General features: G+C 54.0%; 1 pseudogene; it reads right to left on the bottom strand.

The window, feature by feature from the left end:
- The window catches only part of LOC125537712, a 16,613-nt pseudogene extending 8,785 nt beyond the window's left edge, over positions 1-7,828 (bottom strand).
- Between the last annotated feature and the right edge of the window lie 7,533 nt (positions 7,829-15,361).

Genomic DNA, 15,361 nt, shown 5'->3' with positions numbered 1-15,361 from the left:
GGAGTGCCGCCGAAGAAGAAAATGATGCAGCACCCGGTCTACTTTGTTAGTTCCCTCCTGCAGGGGGCTAGATCAAGGTACTCCGGTGTGCAGAAACTGCTCTTCGGCCTTCTTATGGCCTCGAGGAAGCTGCGTCACTACTTCCAGGCGCACGAAATCACTGTCGTCACTCGCCTCCCTCTGCAACGGATATTGCACAATCCAGACGCAACGGGAAGGATCGTAGAGTGGGCACTGGAACTGTCCAGCTTTGGCCTCAAGTTTGAGAGTACCTCGACGATTCAAAGCCGAGTCCTGGCGGAGTTCGTTGCAGAATGGACCGCGACGCCTGACGAAGAAACCCAAGAGACTGCTCTCCCCGGCAAGGAGGCAAGTTGCGACTGGATCATGTACTTTGATGGAGCTTTCTCCTTACAGGGCGCCGGGGCTGGCGTACTGCTTGTCGCGCCCACCGGAGAGCACCTCAAGTACGTGATCCAGATGCACTTCCCCAGGGAGGTGTCAACAAACAATACGGCTGAGTACGAAGGGCTGCTTGCCGGTCTTAGGATCGCGGCGGACCTCGGAATCAAGAAACTCGTCGTCAGAGGCGACTCGCAACTTGTCGTCAAGCAAGTCAACAAGGATTACCAGAGCCCGTTGATGAAGGCCTACGTCGATGAAGTGAGAAAGCTGGAAGAGCGTTTTGACGGTATACAGGCAGAATACGTTCCCCGAGCGGAGAACGACATCGCCGATTACCTGTCAAAACGCGCTGCCCTCAAGCTACCTGTGGAACCAGGTACCTTTGTGCTTCAGCTAACTCAGCCATCCGTTGATCCATCAACAGAGCAAAACAAGAGGAGGAAATCAGGGCCCGGCAAGTACTTTCCCATCGAGCTCCCCGGAGCCGCTGGCAAGGATGTTGCCGGGGACACTAAGCCCGCCACGGGACGGCTAGCTCCGGCGGGGCGTCAAGCTCTTGCCGTCGAGACAGCCGCTCCTGTCATGGAGGAAATGCCTTTAGTCCTTGCCGTCGAGCCCCAGGCTCCAGCGTGGGCACAGCATACCGTCCGCCTCCAAACTGCGGAACTTCCTGAGGAGCAGGAAGAAGCGGAAAAAGTAGCCCGTCGATCTGCTATGTACCAGTTCGTCGATGACGTCCTGTACAGAAAGAGACTGAACGGCGTGAAATTGAAGTGTATCCCTCGAGAGGAAGGACTGGGGCTGTTGGCAGAGATACATGGAGGCATATGTGGATCCCACATAGGGTCAAGAGCCCTTGCCGGCGAGGCATTTCGGCAAGGCTTCTTCTGGCCCACTGCCCTCCAGGATGCGACGACACTAGTCACCAGGTGTGAAGCGTGTCAGTTCCATTCAAAGAAGCTTCATCAGCCAGCTCAAGCCCTTCAAACCATTCCTCTCTCCTGGCCCTTCTCGGTCTGGGGGCTCGACATGTTGGGCCCCTTCCCCCGCGCTGTTGGGGGCTTTGAGTACTTATACGTCGCGATCGACAAGTTCACAAAGTGGCTAGAGGTGGAGGCACTGAGGAAGGTCACAGCTCAGTCAGCCGTCAAATTCTTCAAGGGACTAGTGTGCCGTTTTGGTGTACCCAACAGGGTCATCACCGACAACGGCACACAGTTCACAAGCCGCACCTTCATGCAATATATCCAAGACCTCGGCAGCAAAGTCTGTTTCGCTTCCGTTGCTCACCCACGAAGCAATGGTCAAGCTGAGAGGGCAAACGCTAAAGTACTGCGAGGCTTAAGGACCAAGACCTTTGACAGGCTGCACAAGAGTGGAAGGCGCTGGATTGATGAGTTGCCGACAGTTCTTTGGTCGATCAGGACGACGCCAAATCGAGCCACCGGCCAGACACCCTTTGCCCTAGTATACGGGGCAGAAGCAGTTCTCCCCACTGAACTCATATACGGGTCACCTCGAGTGCTCGCTTATGATGAGCTTGAGCAAGAGCAACTGCGGCAAGATGACGCGCTCCTTGAGGAAGATCGTCTTCGGGCGGCTGTGAGAGCAGCGCGCTACCAGCAAGCCTTGCGTCGCTACCATAGCCGCAAGGTTCATGCCCGAAGCTTTTGAGGAAGGCGACCTTGTTCTTCGGCGTGTTCAATCGGCCAAGAATTCCAACAAGTTGACGCCAAAGTGGGAAGGCCCTTATCGGGTAATACGAGTCACCAAGGCCCGGCGCAGTCCGCCTGGAGACCGAAGATGCCGTTCCGGTGAGTAACTCCTGGAACATTGAGCATCTTCGCAAGTTTTACCCGTGAGGCGCGGCTTGCCGGGCCCCCCGGCAAGCCACCTTTTGTACAAGCCTTGCCGATGATGCATGTAACCCTTTGTACAAAGCCAGGCGCAGACCCTGAGCATAAATAAATGAAGCGCTGGCGCCCTAAGTTATAGCATGCATGCTAGGTCGAGTCTCGTCCTTGGTTAGGGTTGATAGTGCTTAGCGGCGACTAACCCCTAGCTTAGAGGTCGAGTGTGCGTCTCTTTGTCTTTCTTTGTCTTCTTTGGTTCACAGGACACACAGATATCCTTGCCGAACCACTTGGGGAGAAAAAGAAAAGGAACAGACCAGCATCTAGGCCCCGGCAAGCCAGTATTGCCGGGGGCTGCAAGAGCAAAGATTCACCCACGGCAAACCAGGGTTGCCGGGGACTGCAGCTTCAGATAAGTTCTTCATCCCTTATCATGCATTCCATTATGGACTGAGGTATGTGAAACCTCGTTTTTCCCTAAGCTACCGTGCTCCCCTAACTCTAGGCCCTAGGGCTCGTTCCTGGGGCCAAGTTTGGTCGTAGTCGCGGCAGCGAAAGGATGAAACAAGGAGCCTGAACCCGCCTCATCCCTGCCTCCGCCAAAGGCGTGAGGAAGGTCGAGCGAAGTGGGGAGACGGCAAGGCCTGTTGCCGGGCAAGGAAATGTTTATCTTGAAGATATCAAGGATTTACTCCTTGTCGTGGGTTCCACCCGCAAACAAATGACCCGGCAAGCATCCCTTTTTCATTAAAAACATTCCACTCAGGTACAGTCCATAGGGAATGAAAAACATGAATGATGGGATTACAAGTTTTAAATTCAACAAAGGCCCGAAGGCTTACAAACTAAAAAGAGATAAGGTGCCCGTAATCCCTTTCTTGTCCCTCTCCTCAGGAGGCAGGTCAAGGAGGCGAAAAGGGACAAAAGGAGCGCCTAGGCGAGCTACGGGTGGCAGAAGACACCAAGAGAACATCTTGGTGGCCGTCCAAAGGCTGGATGGTGATGGCGGCGCCGGAAGCAGAGCTCGAAGACGAGGCGGCAGGACGTCAGCACGCGTCGAAGGCATCGGTGCCCGCGTACTCCGACTTGACGGCCTTGCCGCCCGCCCTCTTCCTCTTCCGCAGCCTCCCAACGCCAGCCGCCCAAGGAGACGACCCCGAGAAGTTCAGGGAGCCGGCGACACGGATGATGGGGTCGCCGGTGCCGCACGGAGCGGCACCCGACACCTAGTCGGACCCGTCATCCTGCCGCCTACTACCCTCGTCGTCGCTGCCGCTGTCCTCCTCGTCACTCCCGCCCGAGGAGGAGTCTTCACTATCAGAAGAGCTCTCCACGCAGCACCTTGCACGGGTCCCAAAGCACCCGAAGACCTTGACGGAGAGAAGGCCACCCTCCATCAGCTTAAAATGGAGAGTGAGCCCCTCCGTCAAGCGGTGGATATGAGCAAACGTCTTCCATCCCCCTGACGAAGATACATCACGTGAGGGGCGGGGAAGTCGATGCGACCCGCGTGCCACTGATCCCGCAGCCCCTCATGTGCAGCCGCAACGACTCCGGCGGATCCAGCTCCATCTCCCGCGCAAATGGAGTCGGGAGACAAAGGCGACGGCACGGCGGCCGGCGCAGCCTGACGAAGAACTCACAAGGGTCATCCCCAACGTGGCCCTCCATTGGAGGAGGAGCTGCTGGCGGAGGCGAGGCCGGCGCGCCACCCCGTCCTCCTCTTCCCCGAGCGCCCCGGCCTCGCCCATGGCCTCGCCCCCTCCCCCTTCCCCTCGCGGCTGGCTCTGCACCGCAGGCGCAGGAGAAGGAGGGACGCGTTGTCGAGCGGCGACCCTCGCCGCCACTGTTGAAGGACCGGGATTCCCTCTCTCCATGACGGATGGAAGGGAGGAGCAGAAGCTGAAGGAAGAAGAAGATGAAAGAATGCGGGACGCCATCCCCCCTCCCGCTCTTTATAAAGGATCGGGGTTGGGGCTCGCGCCCCGCTCGGCCAATCAAGATACGGAAGGCGCAGGGAGCCAGGACCGACCCGCTGCCCCAACCCGCGGCGCCGGTTTCCCGCCTCCACCGTTTGCCACCCCAAGCGCATGGGAGACACGTGGCGGACGTGCAGAACCGAGGGGAACGGGTGAGGCGACCTCTCCCCACCCCGTGATCGTGGGGAGTGGACGCCTTGAAGACCCGCCTCGGCCCCATTCAGTAAATGGGCCGCGCCTCCACGCCTCCCTCCGTTTATGGGGAAGGCGCGAACCGTCCCTTTACTACGACGTGACGCATGCGTGCAGAGCTCAACCCCACACATGCTGCCCACGTCACGCCCACCTCCCCATGCCGCACCACGCGTGGGAGTCGTAGGAAGCGCAGCGCGCAAAGAATCTTACCACGGTAAAAACCGCCCCACCTGCCCGCGCACCGTTTTTGGGCCTAGCCCAACAACGCGTTGCGCTTATGTGTGGCCCAGGCACGGGGGCTCCTGTCCGTGTACAAAAAGAGGGGTACACTTTTTATACCCCTATAACTGTGCACGGGCAGTCTGAGCCACGGGCACCACCACACCAAGCAAGGCAAGGGAGGTGAGCCAAGGTAAGACCGAAGCTCAAGAGAAGCAGAACGACGCCAAGGCCAAGACCACGAAGAGCAAAGCGGACGAAGCGGACTCCCTTGACAAGATCCTTGCCGGGAAACAGTTCTAGCAACCCCGGCAAGACCCTTGCTGTGGCGACTCGCCCCACACCTACGGAGCAAATCACCCTTGAGTCCACTGCCCCCATGGGGCAAGGATTCGAGAGACATCCCCGTGGTAGCATGCAGATCTTTGTGAAGACATTCAAGATCAGACACGCACTATAGAAGATGATGACCCTTGGCGGGATCCCAGCCGAGGAAGGCCCCCGGCAAGAGCCTTGCCGGGGATGACAGCAGGCGCCTCGGCAAGACCCTTGCCGGGGCCCCGGCAAGGCCCTTGCCAAGAACGTAGGGCCACCATCAGGCCCACGCCAGTCAAAACCTCCACCGCCGTTCGCATGCAGCTGCCGACCCAACCAGTTGGGCAGGCACCAGCGTGGCGGCATGCGGATCTTCATGGAGACCCACCACTGCGCCACCTCAGCTGCCTGCCTGCCTACATGGCGCCGCGGGCGCCGCTGGCCAGGGCGCGTGTCGACACGAGAGGGAGTGGCGACGGACGAGACAGGGCTCTCCCCCGTCCCCGACAAAGCAAGGACACCTAGGCAAGACGCATTAAATGCGCCTTGTCATGTAATGCGAGGGATAACCTCACATCACTGTTCCCTTTCCACCTCCTGTGTGCCACTGTGGCTACCCCTTTTCCTATAAAAGGAGGCCCGAGGCGACCAGGAGAAGGATTCGGCTTTTTGGAGCTCCTCACGCCCCATAGCTAGCTCAAGAACACATATATACAATCCACCAAAGCAGGAGTAGGGTTTTACACATCCTCGCGGCCCGAACCTGGATAAATGAACCGTGTGCTATCTGTTTGATCCGCTCTTCTCACGACCCCGCGCCTCGCAACCGTAGTAGGGATTCTTGTGATCCCATAGGTGTCGTTCCTACCGACAGAGTCTGACTCAACTTCAACACCTTGTAACACAGGCAAGAACCCTTTCTTTGCTTGATCCATTTTGAACTTCTTCAAAACTTTATCAAGGTATGTGCTTGTGAAAGTCCAATTAAGCGTCTTGATCTATCTCTATAGATCTTGATGCCCAATATATAAGCAGCTTCACCGAGGTCTTTCATTGAAAAAATCTTATTCAAGTATCCTTTTATGCTATCCAGAAATTCTATATCATTTCCAATCAACAATATGTCATCCACATATAATATCAGAAATGCTACAGAGCTCCCACTCACTTTCTTGTAAATACAGGCTTCTCCAAAAGTCTGTATAAAACCATATGCTTTGATCACACTATCAAAGCGTTTATTCCAACTCCGAGAGGCTTGCACCAGTCCATAAATGGATCGCTGGAGCTTGCACACTTTGTTAGCTCCCTTTGGATCGACAAAACCTTCTGGTTGCATCATATACAACTCTTCTTCTAGAAATCCATTCAGGAATGCAGTTTTGACATCCATTTGCCAAATTTCATAATCATAAAATGCGGCAATTGCTAACATGATTCGGACAGACTTAAGCATCGCTACGGGTGAGAAGGTCTCATCGTAGTCAATCCCTTGAACTTGTCGAAAACCTTTCGCAACAAGTCGAGCTTTGTAGACAGTAACATTACCATCAGCGTCAGTCTTCTTCTTGAAGATCCATTTATTCTCGATGGCTTGCCGATCATCGCAAGTCAACCAAAGTCCACACTTTGTTCTCATACATGGATCCCATCTCAGATTTCATGGCCTCAAGCCATTTTGCAGAATCTGGGCTCATCATCGCTTCCTCATAGTTCGTAGGTTCATCATGGTCAAGTAACATGACCTCCAGAATAGGATTACCGTACCACTCTGGTGCGGATCTTGCTCTGGTTGACCTACGAGGTTCGGTAGTAACTTGATCTGAAGTTTCATGATCATCATCATTAGCTTCCTCACTAATTGGTGTAGGTGTCACAGGAACCGTTTTCTGTGATGAACTACTTTCCAATAAGGGAGCAGGTACAATTACCTCATCAAGTTCTACTTTCTTCCCACTCACTTCTTTCGAGAGAAACTCCTTCTCTAGAAAGGATCCATTCTTAGCAACGAATGTCTTGCCTTCGGATCTGTGATAGAAGGTGTACCCAACAGTTTCCTTTGGGTATCCTATGAAGACACATTTCTCCGATTTGGGTTCGAGCTTATCAGGTTGAAGCTTTTTCACATAAGCATCGCAGCCCCAAACTTTAAGAAACGACAACTTTGGTTTCTTGCCAAACCATGGTTCATAAGGCGTTGTCTCAGCGGATTTTGATGGTGCCCTATTTACATGAATGCAGTTGTCTCTAAAGCATAACCCCAAAACGATAGCGGTAAATCAGTAAGAGACATCATAGATCGCACCATATCCAGTAAAGTACGATTATGACGTTCAGACACACCATTACGTTGTGGTGTTCCGGGTGGCGTGATTTGCGAAACTATTCCGCATTGTTTCAAATGTAGACCAAACTCGTAACTCAAATATTCTCCTATGTCGTAGGATTTGTTTCCTATTATTATGAGTTATCTCGTGGGAGTTGAAAAGTTCCAAAAGAATTGTTAGAGTGAAGGTAAGAAAATCATCGTAACAAGAATACAGAGGCAATTGTACTCTGAGATCGTTTTGTGATGAATTTCTTTATTTGTTCTGTTTACGATGCTTTCCTACCCTTCACTTTCATGTTCGTTCTGAGATTTATGACTTTGTTTTGACTTTCATCTGTGTTTCGCCATTAGCTTTATGTATTCATAGTGTTTATACCCTTTTTTCATTTGTATTCTCGTCTCTTGTTGGTTGGATCTCTATGTATCTTAACTGATAGCTCTTGAAACGCATTGAAGACGTTGAGTAAATACCTTAGAATAGAAATGGGGTCACTTGGTCCTTCATCATTGAGGCCTATTGGTTGTTTTGCCATCTGTGAGGGCGTTTTGGAGAGTGAGTGGGCGGACTGACCTGATGAGTGCGAGCCCTCAATGTTCATTGGACAGTAACTGAACTGCCATTACAGATGAAGGTCTTAACAGAACCTGTTCATGGGATGTATACAGAGTTAGTGGGAGTGGAACGCCTATGATGAATCAATGAATAAGTTCCATTATTTTACTACGCGTACACCCCTCGCGTAGGTCAATAGAGGAGATCACACTAGGTGTATACGTAATCTTTGGAGGTTCCATGTTACTTGACCGATGGAACCGTACGGAACATTGAGGTTAAGCCTCCGACTCGGAGGTCATAGATTCCGCAAATGGCTTGGAGGCCATGAATCTGAGATTGGGTATGTGGAACGAGAACAAAGTATTGCGACTTTGGTTACTTTCCCAATGATGCAGAGAAGCCATCGGACAGATAAAATTGGATCTTAAGGAGAAATATCCTGACGCTGGATTGGAAATGTGATACTGCCTAAAGCGCTTGTTGCGAAAAGGTTTGGACAGATTATAGGGCTAACTATACAGATTTGTAGAACTTTTGGTCATGCACTCGTCCACCGATTGCTTAAGTACCGTCTGAACGATGTCTAGATAATTGCCATTTTATGATTATGAAATTTGGCAAAAGATGTGTCAAAACTGCATTCCTGAATGGATTTCTGGAAGAAGAGTTGTATATGATGCAACCAGAAGGTTTTGTCGATCCAAAGGGAGCTAACAAAGTGTGCAAGCTCCAACGATCCATTTATGGACTGGTGCAAGCCTCTCGGAGTTGGAATAAACGTTTTGATAGTGTGATCAAAGCATATGGTTTATACAGACTTTTGGAGAAGCCTGTATTTACAAGAAAGTGAGTGGGAGCTCTGTAGCATTTCTGAATATTATATGTGGATGACATATTGTTATTGGAAATGATATAGAATTTCTGGATAGCATAAAAGGATACTTGAATAAAGTTTTTCAATGAAAGACCTCGGTGAAGCTGCTTTATATTGGGCATCAAGATCTATAGAGATAGATCAAGATCGCTTAATTGGACTTTCACAAAGCACATACCTTGATAAAGTTTTGAAGAAGTTCAAAATGGATCAGCAAAGAAAGGGTTCTTTGTCCTGTATTACAAGGAAGTTGAGTCAGACTCAATGCGACCACTGCAGAAGATAGAGAGAAAGAACCTGAATGGTGTACCATAGATATTCCTACTAAGGCTTGCTAGGGCCGCGGCAGCGATCGTGATGAAGAACGGATATCAAACAGATAAGCAAACATAGGTTGGTTTACCACAGGGATTCCGGCTGGGAGTGGACAGCCGTTTATAAACCTTACTACCTTCTCGCTTGTATTGGGTGGATGTGATTTAAATGAATGATTGATTTGATCAGCGTTCATTGGGCATGGGAGCGACAAACAGCGCGTTCCTGGACGGGCTATTGGCCATTCCATTTTTAATTAGGCTTCACGAGGTTCGTGCCCGGCGTGCGGTGTGCTGCGGGTTTCTTTGTTCCTACGGCATCGGCTTGTTGTGCTTTTTCCGGGGGGAGAGATTGTCTGGCTTTCGCAACTCGCTGCTGCGGGTCGACACGCGCTAAAAAGCCGTCGCTGACGATCGGAGTAGCCATTGTCGTATTCAGGCAGGCGTGTCTAACACCGTTGGATGTGGATCTCCTGATCTCCACCTGCGCCGCCCGGGCTTTGCCGCTGGTGGGTTGTCGTGCACTGCCCGAGTAGCGCGGTTGAGGGTGTTGCGATGGCACTGGTGGCGTTAATGCCGGCATCCTCGACGGTTTGCGGGTGGGACCCACCGAACGGGTTGCCGCGGGCGCTCCGCTCCCGCCAGCGCGGGGGCTGGTAGGCTTCTCCTCGGCTGACATCCGAGGAGGTTACTGGGGCATATACTCATCTTCTGGTGCGGTTTGCTTAATCTTGGACCTGTGCCAAATGTTGCTCTCACCCGGGCTTGTGATCCAGCCTCCTTCCTGGGGCCGTGGCCTAGGGTTTTGCTCGTAGTGTGGGGCGCGTCTTGACACGCCGGGTTACTAGCGGGTTTGCCTTATGAATGTTCCGCCGGCATTTCCGGGCGTCGCTTCGTCGATTGCCTAGAAGGTTTGGCTTGCGTTGTCGTATGCTTTCTTTGTACTATCGATAATGTCTTATGGCTCCCTTCCTTGCCTGCTTGCTAGTGTGGTGTGTGTCCGTGGTCATGACTTCGACGTTGCTCGCACTTAAATTAAGAGTGTGTTAGCAATAGAGTACCCTTGTATTAGGTCACAAGCGGATCAAGAGCCACTGTGTACATGGGGCATCGGCCAAGCGCGTTTGGGATTGGTGGAATGAGGAGGCATCTAGCTCAGATCGAGATGCGGGTCGGACACAAAGTCGTGGGAGAGTTTTAACCGATGGTAAACGCATTCTTTGCGCGTGCGTGTCGCATCCGTATCCAGCGTTGTGCGCATGGGAGGGTCTTGAGGGTACCGCAGTGGGCAGCTATTGTGGGTGTTATGGTCGGCATTGCTAACTGCGTCACGTGTAAGTTTGGCCATGGACGTTTTCGCGCTTCCCAAACGGAGATTAGATGGTAACGGGGACGCAGCGGGCGCCAATAACTGCATTGGACGGACCGGTCTTGCTCAAAGGCCTACTACCTCACAAACTGATACGTGGTTGTGGGGCGGCGCATCGCCTCGTCTTACACGCTTCCCGTCTTCGACGTTAGTGCCGTCCTGCTCTGCTTGCACGGTATGAGTTCAGCCCACATTGCAGCCTCTCCCATGGCTTAGGTGCAAGGGACGATTGAGGTTTGGTTCGGAGGCGGTGTCAACCCTCTTGGAGCCCGCCAGCGGCGGGCACATCGGTTGGGTTGCTACGCGGGGCCGGTTCCTGGGCTCCCTGCCGCTTCCGTATCTTGATTGGCCGAGCGGGCGGCCGAGCCCCAACCCCGATCCTTTATAAAGAGCGGGAGGGGGGATGGCGTCCCGCATTCTTTCATCTTCTTCTTCCTTCAGCTTCTGCTCCTCCCTTCCATCCGTCATGGAGAGAGGGAATCCCGGTCCTTCAACAGTGGCGGCGAGGGTCGCCGCTCGACAACGCGTCCCTCCTTCCCCTGCGCCTGCGGTGGCAGAGCCAGCCGCGAGGGGAAGGGGGAGGGGGCGAGGCCGTGGGCGAGGCCGGGGCGCTCGGGGAAGAGGAGGACGGGGTGGCGCGCCGGCCTCGCCTCCGCCAGCAGCTCCTCCTCCAATGGAGGGCCATGTTGGGGATGACCCTTGTGAGTTCTTCGTCAGGCTGGCCGGCCCGCCGTCGCCTTCGTCTCCCGACTCCATTTGCGCGGGAGATGGAGCTGGATCCGCCGGAGTCGTTGCGGCTGCACATGAGGGGCTGCGGGATCAGTGGCACGCGGGTCCGCGTCGACTTCCCCGCCCCTCACGTGATGTATCTTCGTCGGGGATGGAAGACGTTTGCTCATATCCACCGCTTGACGGAGGGGCTCACTCTCCATTTTAAGCTGATGGAGGGTGGCCTTCTCTCCGTCAAGGTCTTCGGGTGCTTTGGGACCCGTGCAAGGTGCTGCGTGGAGAGCTCTTCTGATAGTGAAGACTCCTCCTCGGGGGAGTGACGAGGAGGACAGCGGCAGCGACGACGAGGGTAGTAGGCGGCAGGATGACGGGTCCGACTAGGTGTCGGGTGCCGCTCCGTGCGGCACCGGCGACCCCATCATCCGTGTCGCGGCTCCTTGAACTTCTCGGGGTCGTCTCCTTGGGCGGCTGGCGTTGGGAGGCTGCGGAAGAGGAAGAGGGCGGGCGGCAAGGCCGTCAAGTCGGAGTACGCGGGCACCGACGCCTTCGACGCGTGCTGACGTCCTGCCGCCTCGTCTTCGAGCTCTGCTTCCGGCGCCGCCATCACCATCCAGCCTTTGGACGGCCACCAAGATGTTCTCTTGGTGTCTTCTGCCACCCGTAGCTCGCCTAGGCGCTCCTTTTTTTCGCCTCCTTGACCTGCCTCCTGAGGAGAGGGACAAGAAAGGGATTACGGGCACCTTATCTCTTTTTAGTTTGTAAGCCTTCGGGCCTTTGTTGAATTTAAAACTTGTAATCCCATCATTCATGTTTTTCATTCCCTATGGACTGTACTGAGTGGAATGTTTTTAATGAAAAAGGGATGCTTGCCGGGTCATTTGTTTGCGGGTGGAACCCACGACAAGGAGTAAATCCTTGATATCTTAAAGATAAACATTTCCTTGCCCGGCAACAGGCCTTGCCGTCTCCCCACTTCGCTCGACCTTCCTCACGCCTTTGGCGGAGGCAGGGATGAGGCGGGTTCAGGCTCCTTGTTTCATCCTTTCGCTGCCGCGACTACGACCAAACTTGGTCCCAGGAACGAGCCCTAGGGCCTAGAGTTAGGGGAGCACGGTAGCTTAGGAAAACGAGGTTCACATACCTCAGTCCATAATGGAATGCATGATAAGGGATGAAGAACTTATCTGAAGCTGCAGTCCCCGGCAACCCTGGTTCGCCGTGGGTGAATCTTTGCTCTTGCAGCCCCCGGCAATACTGGCTTGCCGGGGGCTAGATGCTGGTCTGTTCCTCTTCTTTTTTCTCTCCCCAAGTGGTTCGGCACGGATATCTGTGTGTCCTGTGAACCAAAGAAGACAAAAGAAAGACAAAGAGACGCACACTCGACCTCTAAGCTAGGGGTTAGTCGCCGCTAAGCACTATCAACCCTAACCAAGGACGAGACTCGACCTAGCATGCATGCTATAACTTAGGGCGCCAGCGCTTCATTTATTTATGCTCAGGGTCTGCGCCTGGCTTTGTACAAAGGGTTACATGCATCATCGGCAAGGCTTGTACAAAAGGTGGCTTGCCGGGGGGCCCGGCAAGCCGCGCCTCATGGGTAAAACTTGCGAAGATGCTCAATGTTCCAGGAGTTACTCACCGGAACGGCATCTTCGGTCTCCAGGCGGACTGCGCCGGGCCTGGTGACTCGTATTACCCGATAAGGGCCTTCCCACTTTGGCGTCAACTTGTTGGAATTCTTGGCCGATTGAACGCGCCGAAGAACAAGGTCGCCTTCCTCAAGGCTTCGGGCATGAACCTTGCGGCTATGGTAGCGGCGCAAGGCTTGCTGGTAGCGTGCTGCTCTCATAGCCGCCTGAAGACGATCTTCCTCAAGGAGCATTGCGTCATCTTGCCGCAGTTGCTCTTGCTCAAGCTCATCATAAGCGAGCACTCGAGGTGAACCATATATGAGTTCAGTGGGGAGAACTGCTTCTGCCCCGTATACCAGGGCAAAGGGTGTCTAGCCGGTGGCTCGATTTGGCGTCGTCCTGATCGACCAAAGAACTGTCGACAACTCATCAATCCAGCGCCTTCCACTCTTGTGCATCCTGTCAAAGGTCTTGGTCCTTAAGCCTCGCAGTACTTCAGCATTTGCCCTCTCAGCTTGACCATTGCTTCGTGGGTGAGCAACGGAAGCGAAACAGACTTTGCTGCCGAGGTCTGGGTATATTGCATGAAGGTGCGGCTTGTGTACTGTGTGTCGTTGTCGGTGATGATCCTGTTGGGTACACCAAAACGGCACACTAGTCCCTTGAAGAATTTGACGGCTGACTGAGCTGTGACCTTCCTCAGTGCCTCCACCTCTAGCCACTTTGTGAACTTGTCAATTGCGACGTATAAGTACTCAAAGCCCCCAACAGCGCGGGGGAAGGGGCCCAACATGTCGAGCCCCCAGACCGAGAAGGGCCAGGAGAGAGGAATGGTTTGAAGGGCTTGAGCTAGCTGATGAAGCTTCTTTGAATGGAACTGACCGCTTCACACCTGGTGACTAGTGTCGTCGCATCCTGGAGGGCAGTGGGCCAGAAGAAGCCTTGCCGAAATGCCTTGCCGGCAAGGGCCCTTGACCCGATGTGGGATCCACATATGCCTCCATGTATCTCCGCCAACAGCCCCAGTCCTTCCTCTCGAGGGATACACTTCAATTTCACGCCGTTCGGCCTCTTTCTGTACAGGACGTCATCGACGAACTGGTACATAGCAGACGACGGGCTACTTTTTCCGCTTCTTCCTGCTCCTCAGGAAGTTCCCCAGTTTGGAGGAATCGGACGGTATGCTGTGCCCACGCTGGAGCCTGGGGCTCGACGGCGAGGACTAAAGGCATTTCCTCCACAGGAGCGGCTGTCTCGACGGCAAGAGCTTGATGCTCCGCCGGAGCTAGCCGTCCGTGGCGGGCTCAGTGTCTCCGGCAACATCCTTGCCGGCGGCTCCGGGGAGCTCGGCGGGAAAGTACTTGCCGGGCCCTGATTTCCTCCTCTTGTTTTGCTCTGTTGATGGATCAACGGATGGCTGAGTTAGCTGAAGCACAAAGGTACCTGGTTCCACAGGTAGCTTGAGGGCAGCGCGCTTTGACAGGTAATCGGCGATGTCGTTCTCCGCTCGGGGAACGTATGCTCGCCTGTATACCATCAAAACGCTCTTCCAGCTTTCTCACTTCATCGACGTAGGCCTTCATCAACGGGCTCTGGTAATCCTTGTTGACTTGCTTGACGACAAGTTGCGAGCCTCTGACGATGAGTTTCTTGATTCCGAGGTCTGCCGCGATCCTAAGACCGGCAAGCAGCCCTTCGTACTCCGTATTGTTTGTTGACACCTCCCTGGGGAAGTGCATCTGGATCACGTACTTGAGGTGCTCTCCGGTGGGCGCGACAAGCAGTACGCCAGCCCCGGCGCCCTGTAAGGAGAAAGCTCCATCAAAGTACATGATCCAGTCGCAACTTGCCTCCTTGCCGGGGAGAGCAGTCTCTTGGGCTTCTTCATCAGGCGTCGCGGTCCATTCTGCAACGAACTCCGCCAGGACTCGGCTTTGAATCGTCGAGGTACTCTCAAACTTGAGGCCAAAGCTGGACAGTTCCAGTGCCCACTCTACGATCCTTCCCGTTGCGTCTGGATTGTGCAATATCCGTTGCAGAGGGAGGCGAGTGACGACAGTGATTTCGTGCGCCTGGAAGTAGTGACGCAGCTTCCTCGAGGCCATAAGAAGGCCGAAGAGCAGTTTCTGCACACCGGAGTACCTTGATCTAGCCCCCTGCAGGAGGGAACTAACAAAGTAGACCGGGTGCTGCATCATTTTCTTCTTCGGCGGCACTTCAACTGGCTGTGTCGTCTCTGCATCGGTGGCATCGGGCTCGTCGCTATTACCTCATCATCAATTTCTCTCTGCACCACTAGTGCGGCGCTGACCACCTGGTTCGTTGCCGCCAGGTATAGCAGCAACGGTTCCTGTGGCCTAGGCGCAACTAGTATTGGCGCGGAGGAGAGGTACTCTTCAAATCTTGCAATGCTGCTTCGGCTTCTGGCGTCCACTCCATCGGGCCCGCCTTTTTCAAAATCTTGAAAAAGGGAAGGCGCGCTCGGCAACTTGGAAATGAACCTGCTCATGGCGGCAACGCAACCAGCAAGCCGACGCACATCCTTGACTCGCTTGGGTGCTTCAATCTGCTCTATAGCTTTGATCTTGTCCGG

This window comes from Triticum urartu, chromosome 2 (genome assembly GCF_003073215.2).
Source record: "Triticum urartu cultivar G1812 chromosome 2, Tu2.1, whole genome shotgun sequence".
Lineage (NCBI taxonomy): Eukaryota > Viridiplantae > Streptophyta > Magnoliopsida > Poales > Poaceae > Triticum > Triticum urartu.
This window is presented reverse-complemented; position numbering and strand designations above follow the sequence as displayed.